The sequence below is a fragment of the Ochotona curzoniae genome, unplaced genomic scaffold, assembly GCF_017591425.1.
Source record: "Ochotona curzoniae isolate NIBS_2020 unplaced genomic scaffold, NIBS_Ocur_1.0 scaffold_4505, whole genome shotgun sequence".
In the NCBI taxonomy this organism is placed as follows: domain Eukaryota; kingdom Metazoa; phylum Chordata; class Mammalia; order Lagomorpha; family Ochotonidae; genus Ochotona; species Ochotona curzoniae.
In genome coordinates, this window is record NW_024467118.1 from 56,503,472 (window position 1) to 56,513,810 (window position 10,339).

At 45.7% G+C, this 10,339-nt stretch overlaps 1 long non-coding RNA gene across 1 annotated transcript; it reads right to left on the reverse strand.

Moving 5' to 3' along the window:
- Positions 1–449: 449 nt before the first annotated feature.
- LOC121146665 lies at positions 450–3,789 on the reverse strand. Its single transcript, XR_005882235.1, has 2 exons — positions 3,548–3,789; positions 450–700 (listed from the first exon to the last, which is right to left on the reverse strand). It is a non-coding gene; the product is annotated as an uncharacterized LOC121146665 (long non-coding RNA).
- Positions 3,790–10,339: the final 6,550 nt, after the last annotated feature.

The following is a 10,339-nucleotide window of genomic DNA, read 5'->3' on the forward strand; positions in this document are numbered from 1 at the left end:
TGCAAGTGAGACAACTGAGAAGTGAGTGTAGAAACAGGACTAAAAGATCTGTCTGACTTTCCTCATAAAAATGAGTACATAGAAGTTTCACCTCTCCTTCCCTAAAGGAAAAATGTGCTGGGAGCAGAGTTCATGGTCCTGTAAATATGTGCCCTGCTGTTTACCTTTCTGATTTCCTTGTCTGTCTCCCAGGTAGGGAAATTCTCCATGTCTAAGAGGCCACTGCAGAAGGCAGGAATCCCTGTGCAGGCAGAAGAGAAGCCATGGTCACGGTCAGGGATCTGCCTACAGGTGCCTGCTGCTGCTAACTCCCTGTGAGATCATGGGGCAAGTCATTGCTTCTTTCTTCACCTCCTCTTGCTTAAGTGGAACGCACAATGAACTCTGAGGTCTTCCCCCAAAGTTAGCATGCTTTGTTCTCAGAACAACAAAGAAGGCCCTTGATGGGGTTTTGCTCATGGGTCATGGGTTTAATGGTATTCATGCAGCTATTGATTTCTTCAATTCCCAAATATATCCCCCAAACTCAACTCAAATAATAAAATGGAGAGGACTGGTTCTTAACATGTATTCTTCAGATCTCCGACTTCCTTAGCTCCTCCTCGCCTCCTTAGATTCATTACAGATCTGCTGTATTCTCTGATTGCCTTGATCCTAGTTGGTCATGCTCGTTGTTGGTGTTGCTTATGGTCAATAATTCCTATAAAGGAAAAGAAAGCTCTGGGATGCCATGGTCATCCTGCTTGGGTGCCCTGAGCTTTTCTTCATTTCTGCTTGCTCATCAGTAACAAAGGGTAAACTCTGACATTTTTACCCTGCAGGAAAAACCCTCCATGCCTAACCTGCTGTGCTGTCCAGGGTAAGAGAAAAAGGCTCCTCAGATTTTTAATTCTCTTGCAGAACTCAGGTTCCATGCCTCCACTCAGCCCTTGGCTCACAGTGTGCTGGGGCTGGGACCTTTTCTCCAAAAGATTCATCAATCCACAGTTTTTCATTAGGTAAATTAAAGTGTTGACTAATGCCTTACTGGCACTAGAATTTTGTCAGTTTCTGGGATCCCTTAGGTTTATTTCTACTTTGTCACTCTCACCTTTGGTCATTATTAATTTTTTTTAATATTGTGTTGGATAAAAAAAATCATTCTGCTTAAAAAATAAAGGTGGCAGATAAGGATGTATGAATGCAGTGTGCCACAATAGTCTTTTTGAACATGACAACTTGGACCCTAGCCAGAACACTTCACCTTGTTCTTTCCAGAAATGGTTTTGAGTATAGAGTTATGGGCATAAACTATGCTTCCATATTGGCTCACTGTGTAACTTTGGGAAATAAGTTTCACCTTTCAGTGTCCCCAGTCTGAATGATAGATGCCAGGGTGGTGCCTGCCATAATTCCGTGACAAGGAGGACTCTTGAAATATTAGGAGAGTCTTGGAAAAGTCCAGTGACCTTACAAAGATGACATTTCTGGCCGCTGCTAAGGCTATAAAAGCTATGGCAGTATTTAAAGTGAAGCTTTCTGGTGATAAATTTATGATCTCAATGTCCTCTGAGACTGAATGGACTCTCCAGTTCATTCTGGGGATATCTAAATCAGATGTTGCTGTCTTCTGGACTGTGAGCCGGCAATGACAAGAGCCAAATTTACACACTGGGAAGGCCGTGCGGTGCCTCCTCGATGTGCCGCTTCTGCCTCTTGCAAGAACAGATTCACCTTTGCTACCCTGGACCTCATAGAAGTGAGAGTCGCCAAACAAGGAGTGGAGGTCCTTAGCTTGAAAAAACACTTGAAAAGTTTCTAATGGGGTAGGAGGTGGGGAGAGATTGATGTCATGGAATGAAGATTGGAATTTGCTCAGCATTGTCCAAGTAGCCACCTAGGGGAAGTCAAATGTCAAATGCTCACAGCAAGAATGCTCCAAGAAGGCAGCAACAAACGGCTGCCATATAACTTTCCTGAGCTTTGGTTGTCGTTGTCTATGAAATGAGGCAGCAGGAAGTCACTGGTAATGACGTCACTCTCCTGGTTCAATTGGCTACAAGTCTGCCTTTTGATTACTTTTGCAGTCAGCCTTGATTACCAAAGCCTGGTGTTGCCTATCACCATTTTTCCTGAAGAAAATCATACCCCACCCCCACCCTCTCATCTCCCTCCCTGCACTGTGAAGCAGTAAAGTTAGTAAAAACCCTACAGGGCTTTAGTTTCAGAGGAAGATTGAGTGACGGGAAATGCAGGCTACCCTCCTGGTTGCTCTGCCCTGTGCCGCCTCCACATTAAAAACAAAAACAACAACAACAGCAGCAATAAAAACACCGATGGTCCTACCTTCTTCTCTCTTAGCAGAAGCCAGCCCGGGTTCATTCTCCTGTGGATCTATTTAAGAACTCAATACTGATTTGAGTTTTCTTCGTGTTTTTAAGATTTAGTTATTTATTTGATAGGCAGAATGACAGAGAGAGAAGGAGAGACATACAAATCTTCCATCTGCTGGTTCACTCTCCAAATAGTTTCCAGAGTTGGTACTGTGACAAGCCAAAGCCAGGTTCCCAGAGCTCCATTCGGATCTTCTAGTACTTGGCTATCTTTCACTGCATTATCCACAAGCATTACTTAGGAGCTATACAGCAAGTGGAGCATCCAGGACTTGGATCACCATTCCATATGTTTCACAATGCTGGCACCGAGTTTTCTTAGTTTTCTATAGGATCTGGGGATACTTGTTACTATTTCCATTATGCTATAGACCAACACTGTTCCAAATATTCTAGCATTTACTTCTTAGCAAAGTTCTGTTTTTCTAAAGAAATCATTTATTTCAAATAAATTTGAAAGAGTTACAGAGAAACAGGAAGAGACAGAGATCTTCCTCCATACACTGGCTCATTCCCTAGATAGGCCAGGCTGAAACCTTATGAGTGCCATAAACGCAGGAACTTGGGCCATCTTCCACTGTTTTTCTCAGGCTGTTTGCAGGTTGCTGAAGTGGAGCAGAAGGGACAAGACTCATGCCCATATGGGAAGAGAATGCTGCAGGTTGTAGCTTTACCTACTCTAGATACCACTGGTTTTTAAAGTTCTATATTTAACAATTATTTACTTATTGGAAACAGTTACAGAGAGGGAAAGAGAGAGAGATGAAAAGAGATATCTTTCCTCCACTGGTTTATCCCTAAATAGCTATAATGGCCAGAGCTGGGCCAGTCTGAAGCCTAGAGCCAGGAGGATACTGTGGTTCCATGCACTTGAATCATTCTCTCCTGCTTTCCCAGGTCCATTTGTAGGGAGCTCAGTTGGAAGTGGAACAGTTAGGTTTCAAACCAGTGTTCATATGCAGTGCCAGTCCCTAAAGTTCCAGTCTTGGAGTTACAGATACCCGTGGGGAATTTCCGCTTGGGACCAATATCTCACACAATTCAGTCAACACTTTTTTAAAAAAATAGCTATTATGTATCCAACCTTACTGATGATCTTGACAAAGCGTTAGCTATTATCTCTACTCTTAAGGACCTTAAATTGAAACTCGGGAGAAGCAAAAAACATAAGATACCTTCATTCAGCCAGCACTTGTGAGAGTCCATTTGTGTGAGACAATAGGGCCTGTTGGGATATAGGAAGTGGGGCATCCATCCTAATTTGCCAAGAACTAAACCATTTATACCTGTTGCACTGGTATAATTATTAATATTAATCCTTCTGTCCTTCTGAAGTATCCTAGTTTGGATGATAAATCATGAGGCTGCCTTAATGGTAAGCTGTGCCAGGGCCAAGGAATCTTCATCCTAGTGAGTCAACACAGAGTTACCATAGCAACAAAGAACCATGATGCTGAGTGCATTGTTAGCACAGAAACTGACATTGTTACATCCTTGGCATTCTTTAGTCTGAATGAGCCAATTCCATCCACTACCTGAGAAATGTGTACAGGCTGTGTTTGTGATGTCCACTAATTACTGCTAGAATCTATTTCCTCTAGGTTAAGATGTTGACCAATATCTAATGTCTCTGGGTTGGGCTTAACCCATTGCTGAGACATATGGGGTATCTCACAAATGGAAAATGGACCACGAAGAAACCTTGAAGACTGGGAAAGAGTTAATTGTGGGGAGCTGGTGTATTCCACATGAAGCATAGGGAGTTGAGGGGTTCACTGGCTTGGTTCAGTGGCCATTCTTGAATGTCTGCTCTGTACTGGCCACTGGGCCTTTAGTGGACACGGCAAAGGAATTTTCTGAGCAAAGCTCAGAGGTAGGCTATAACATAAGGCATATGGGGATTGCCAGAGTTGGTGGGAGCATGCAATGTGAGACTGTGGGTGGTTGGAGATGTGGAAATGGGCAGGGGCCAAGTGGTAGAGAACCAACATCATGAATCACTGCATTTTTAAAGTTTGGAAATGAGGTGATTGCTCCTAAGGGCTGTGACAGTCCTTAGGTGCTACATTTGCAGCCAGATGATCTGTTTCTCAGGAGTCTGCTGAGCTCAGGAAACTTCTCCACCTGCTCTGGGCTCTGTCCCCATGTGTGTGCTTCCAGTTTTTCAGGCATGGCAGCACTCCTAGGAGCACTGGGGTTTCTGGAGACCTAAGATAAATCCAGCTAGATGCAACAGCCAACACTGGGTACATGTCCCATATTTGGTGTCACCTCCAGGTGCTACAGAAGAACTGGTATGGCAAACTCAAGTGACTGATGTGGGTCAAGGCAGGGGTGTTTGTATGCTTCCCAAACAAGCAGCAGTAGCAGACAGGGCTTCGCTGGCACTGAAGCGCTTGCGGACTGCTTTGATCGTTCCTCCCACGGGTGAACTGTAGTGGTCCAAAAGGCCAGGTCACCCAGCCTGAAGGCTGGGCCACCCCCACACCAGTGGATCTCATATTTCCTGCCACTCTGAAGTGCAGCGTACAAAGCAAGCAAACTTGTTTACTCTGGCAATGCAAGTTCTTGGCAACAGGAGCAGAACAGCATGGCTTGCTGCTTACGCCCAGGAAGTAAAGGAAAAGAGCATGTCGCCTAGAACACGCGAGGGGCATTCACCAAAAAGGGAAAATGTAGAAGGAGCAGGAACAACCTTGTCAAGTCATGCGTGAAGGATATGCCAACCAAGATTGTTTGCAGAGGCAGGAATGATTAAGAAACAGATGACCAGCACTTGTAAGATCAAGAGCAGATTTTTCTTTTCCAGTTTACTAAGCATAAGCACTAGCCATGGTATCTGCCAGAAACATCTCTTTTATACCCAAGGGAGTTTTTCCTTGGGATGTAAAAAACAAAACTGAAAAAAAAAAAACAAAAAACGAAAAACCAAAACAAAACAAAAAAACAATGTGGTGTTAAACATTTTGCTCGCACTTATTGAAACATCTTTATTAAATTATTACCTGTTCTGTCTTTTTAACAGTCCCACCTGCACTCATTTGGGGACAAGTCAGTGAAGAATTTAGGGGTGGGGTGAGATATTCTCTGTCCTTGAGGCTTGTAGAAATACCAAGGGACATTCAATGCCAGCTTGAACAGAAAGGGTTAAGAGGTTACTGGGCCGACTTGTGACAAAAGCCGGGTCATGTGGGTACCAAGAATCCATTTCTTTCATTCATAGTTCCTCCATAAGTATGTTCCAATCTGGGCACTTACATATATAAATGAATTTATTTGCAAAACGAAGAGACAGAGAAAGAGAAGAGCGAGAGTGAACTGTCATCCACTGGCTCACTCCTCAAGTGCCTACAGTGCCCAGGACTGGGCCAGGCCAGAGCCGGAAGCAGGAAACTCAATCCAGTTTCCCATGTGGGTAACTGGAATTCAATGATCTGAATCAAGATCACCACTTCTGAGCAGGAATCTGGAATCCTGAGCAAGGACGGGACTGCTGAGATCTCTGATATGGAACATGGGTGTTTTAAAGAGCACCTTAACTACTGGGCCACACTCCTGCCCTCTCTTTCATGACTTTACCTGTGGTTCACAAGGGAGAACATGCTCCTGTTCAACATCCAGCTTTTCATAAAGGTTCATCTTGTATTTCATGGCCTTGTACGCCAGGGAGACTCTGGGTGTCCATCTGTGTCGAGTCAAGGGGCTTGGTTCACAAGGTGGGTCAGCAACATACTGCTTCCTTCGTGGCAAACGCAGACTCTAAGTGGAACCACAGTGCCGCGCTGCAGTGCTGATGGTGAGTGACTGACATGGGAGTCGCCTCTCTTTCTTTTTTTTTTTTCTTTTTTAAGATTTATTTTTATTGGAAAGGTAGATATACAGAGAACAGGAGAGACAGAGGGGAAGATCTTCCATCCAATGGTTCACTCGCCAAGCTGCCACAACTGCTGGAGCTGAGCCAGTCTGAAGCCAGGAGCCAGGAGCTTCCCACGGGTCTCCCACACAGGTGCAGGGTCCCAAGGCTTTGGGCCGTCCTCGACTGCCTTCCCAGGCCACAAGCAGGGAGCTGGATGGGAAGCGGGGCTGCCGTGATTAGAACCAGCCCCCATATTTGACCTGGCGCGTTCAAGGCGAGGACTTTAACCGCTATGCTATGGCTGAGTCGCCCCTCTTGATGTGATGTGACAGCCCTTTGTAGAATGACCTCAGTCATCCGACTGCACTTTTTTTTTAAAAAAAGATTTATTTATTTATTGGAAAGGCGGATATACAGAGAGGAGAGACAGAGAGGAAGATCTTCCTTCCGATGATTCACTCCCCAAGTGAGCGCAATGGCTGATGCTATGCCGATCCGAAGCCAGGAGCCAGGAACTTCTTCCGGGTCTCCCACATAGGTGCAGGGTCCCAAATCTTTGGGCCATCCTCGACTGCTTTCCCAGGCCACAGGCAGGGAGCTGGATGGGAAGTGGAGCTGCCGGGATTAGAACCGTCACCCATATGGGATCCCAGCACGTTCACTAGGATCACTAGGCCACGCCGCTGGGCCACCGACTGCACTTTTGAGACACACTGGCATCCGTGTAGATGTCACATCATTTTAACAGTTCACACAATCTGTAATTGTTAATCTGCATTCATGCTTTAAAAAAATGCTATCTCAAAATAATGTGCTTTTTACAGAAAGGTTCTAAGAATAGTGCAAGGGACTTCCTTGCCCTTAGAGCCCAGACCCCTTCCAAGTGCTGCTTGCGACATGTGATCACATGAGATCAGCCTTCTTCATCCAGAACTTTCTTTGTATTTCTTGTCCTTGACTGTGGGAGATCAAGTGTCATAGCATGACCCTCAGTTTGGGTTTGCCCTGGACATCCTCATGATTAGGCCAAGGTCATGCTTTTGGGGCAGCAGTAATGCTGGATCTGCTCCCTGCACCCTATCGGTGATGGTAACTTTGACCATTTAGTTCCTGCCCCATTTTTCCACTGCAAAGTTGCTTTTTCTTCCGTGATTAACAGATATTAAATAAAGATTCAGTGACTCATCCCACTTTCACCAACTTGTTTGAGCACTCATTGAGCTGAACCTGTTGCAATGGATGGTGACTGTGAGGCTTACCAAATGCTAGTTTTCTCTTTTACCATCTTCTCTCCAAGGAGTTGTTGGCAACTTACGGTATCAAGGAAATTTTTCATCTCCCATTTTTAAACACATTTGTTTAAAATGGGCAAACATGGCCATTACAACCTCATAATCTTTTACCCTTGCTTAATTCCTTACCAGTGTCAATTATTGTGATGCTCTAATTGATAGAGTCCTGTGAAACTGGCTTCTGTGTCCTTCCTCTTCTTTAAATTTTTAAAAGTTCTTCTTTTCTTTTCCCTTTTCTTTTTAAGATGTATTTATTTTTATTGGAAAGTCAGATATACAGAGAGGAGGAGAGAGGGGAAGATCTTCTGTCCAATGATTCACTCCCCAAGTGACCACAATAGCAGGTGCTGCACCAATCTGAAGCCAGGAACCAGGAGCTTCTTCCAGGTCTCCTCCCAAGGCCTTGGGCCGTTTTCGCCTGCTTTCCTGGGCCACAAGCAGGGAGCTGGATGGGAAGCAAGGCCACCGGGATTAGAACCAGGGCCCCTATGGGATCCTGTCACTTTCAAGGCGAGGATTTTAACTGCTAGGCTACCACACCAGGCCCCCATTTTTTCTTCTGTGTCTTTTTGACATGAGCCCACCATTCTTTGAGCAAAGCCTGAACAACGTACTGATGCAGGTGATTTTGTACCTGTCCTGCCTTGAATCTGGACCGGCTAGTTCTTCTTTTTTTTTTTTAAAGATTTATTTTTATTATTTTTTTATTGGAAAGGCAGATATACAGAGAGGAGAGACAGAGAGGAAGATCTTCCATCCAATGATTCACTCCCCAAGTGAGCGCAACAGCCGATGCTATGCCGGTCCGAAGCCAGGAGCCTCTTTCGGGTCTCCCACGAGGGTGCAGGGTCCCAAAGCTTTGGGCCGTCCTCGACTGCTTTCCCGGGCCACAGGCAGGGAGCTGGAAGGGAAGCGGGGCTGCCAGGATAGAACCGGCGCCCATATGGGATCCTGGGCATGCAAGGTGAGGACCTTAACCACTTGCGCCACCGCGCTGGGCCCTGGACTGGCCAGTTCTTGAAGGGCATTGTTTCATTTTTCTGGAGAGCAATATTTGAAGTCATGGCCTGGATGCCCTTTGTTGAAGTTGCGTGGCTGCTGCTTCCAGAGACAGGGAGTAGGGGATGCTGTGACATACCCACTTTCCTTCCCATCTGGGTTCCTGTTTCGGCTTGTCTGAGCTCCGAGTCCTCTTTGTATCTGCTTCACCCCCTGCGTGGACCTTTTCTCCTGATGCTGTGCTTGTGAAGTTCCCGGTGACAGTTGTCACTGGCTATCCCTGCCATCTTGCTGCAATAACATCCTTGTACCGCTGCTTGTGCCTGCTCCATGACTGTTGACCCAAATTAGCCTAGAGAGGAAAGAAGTCAAACCCTTTGCTCCTAAATGAGAAGATAAAGCAAGCATACACTAAATTGGGATTACCTGCAGTTCCCTGATGCATTTTGAATTTAAACTATTGGAGAGACAACCCTCCTGCCATTGATATGAACAGTACTGAAATTGAAGGGTCTTGTGTATCTCTGAATCTCTTTCACGCCTGTAATCTTGGCCTTGCGGGTGGGAGGAAGTGGTGCTGGTGCAATCTGCAGGGCACCTAAGTCTTGACTTGAGCAGCAGGCCTTGAGCCCTCAGCACTGATGTTCATGGTACTAAATTGGCAGGATGCCTCTACCGGTCCAGACACACATGATGCGTAGTGAAAGAAGAGCAAGAAACACCACTTGATTTGTCAGTGGTTCTCACCAAGAAGTGGTAACACTCACCCAGTCACAAGCACAGTCTCGCCTGACAGTGGAACTTTTTTTAAGAGGCACAGTTGGTGCTCAACCAGGGAAGGGATTGGGTTTGTGATGCCTCGATGCCATTACCACCATCATGGTTGTGTGACTGTGTCCTCCAGCTTCCATCACATCAGAGTGAAGTCATCATAGCCATCAGGAGCAGAGGTGCCTGCTGCAGCGCCTTCCACAGCCCCTGAATGCCCAGCTGGGGTGTGCAGCAACCCACAGCCCAGATCTCAGTGTCGGTGGGCAGTGGATCAGGTGATCCTGTATTTTGGCTGCCACTGAAATTAGCACCAGGAAAATTAATATGTCTCCACAGTCAGACTGACTGGCTGGCTCCTTTCCTTTGAGCCTTAATTTCCTGTTTCTTGGTCAAGATATATTTGTGAGGCTTTCTGTGGTGATTAGAGGGCAAGGGGCAGGATGTTCTAATTAAGTAATCCCCACGTGACTTGCAATTAGTAGATTAATCAGAATGGGTGGTTTGGGAGCAGGCATTGTAGTGTAGCAGGTAAAGCTGCCCTGTGTGACACTGGCATCCTCTGTGGGCACTGGTTAGAGTCTTGGATGCGCTACTTCAGATCCAACTCAAAAGCAATGCAGCAATGGGCCAAGTGTTTGTCCCCTGTCACCCATGTAGCTCCTGGCTTTGGCCTGGCACAGCACTGGCTGTTAGAACCATCTGGGAGGGAACCAGAGGAAGATTTTCTTTCTGTCTCTTTTTCATTCTGTCTCTAGATCTCTGTCAAGTAAATAAACAGATCTTAGCTAGCCCATAACTCTTCTCACTGAATGAAGACTCTTGTCTGTTTTTGTTGTTGTTGCTGTTTGTTTTACTGCGCTCCAGTTATCTCTACTTAAGTTTTAGGTGGGACTGAAATCTGTGTTTGAGCTAGTTAAGCAAACTAGCTTAAGAAAAAGGAGGAAATAAAATCATTTCTACATCCCCTGCTCTCCCTCCCTCCCACCTGCCTCCCTCTCTGCCTCTGAATGGCTCTGACCTAGACGGAAAAATGGTGCTCTTGTTAAACG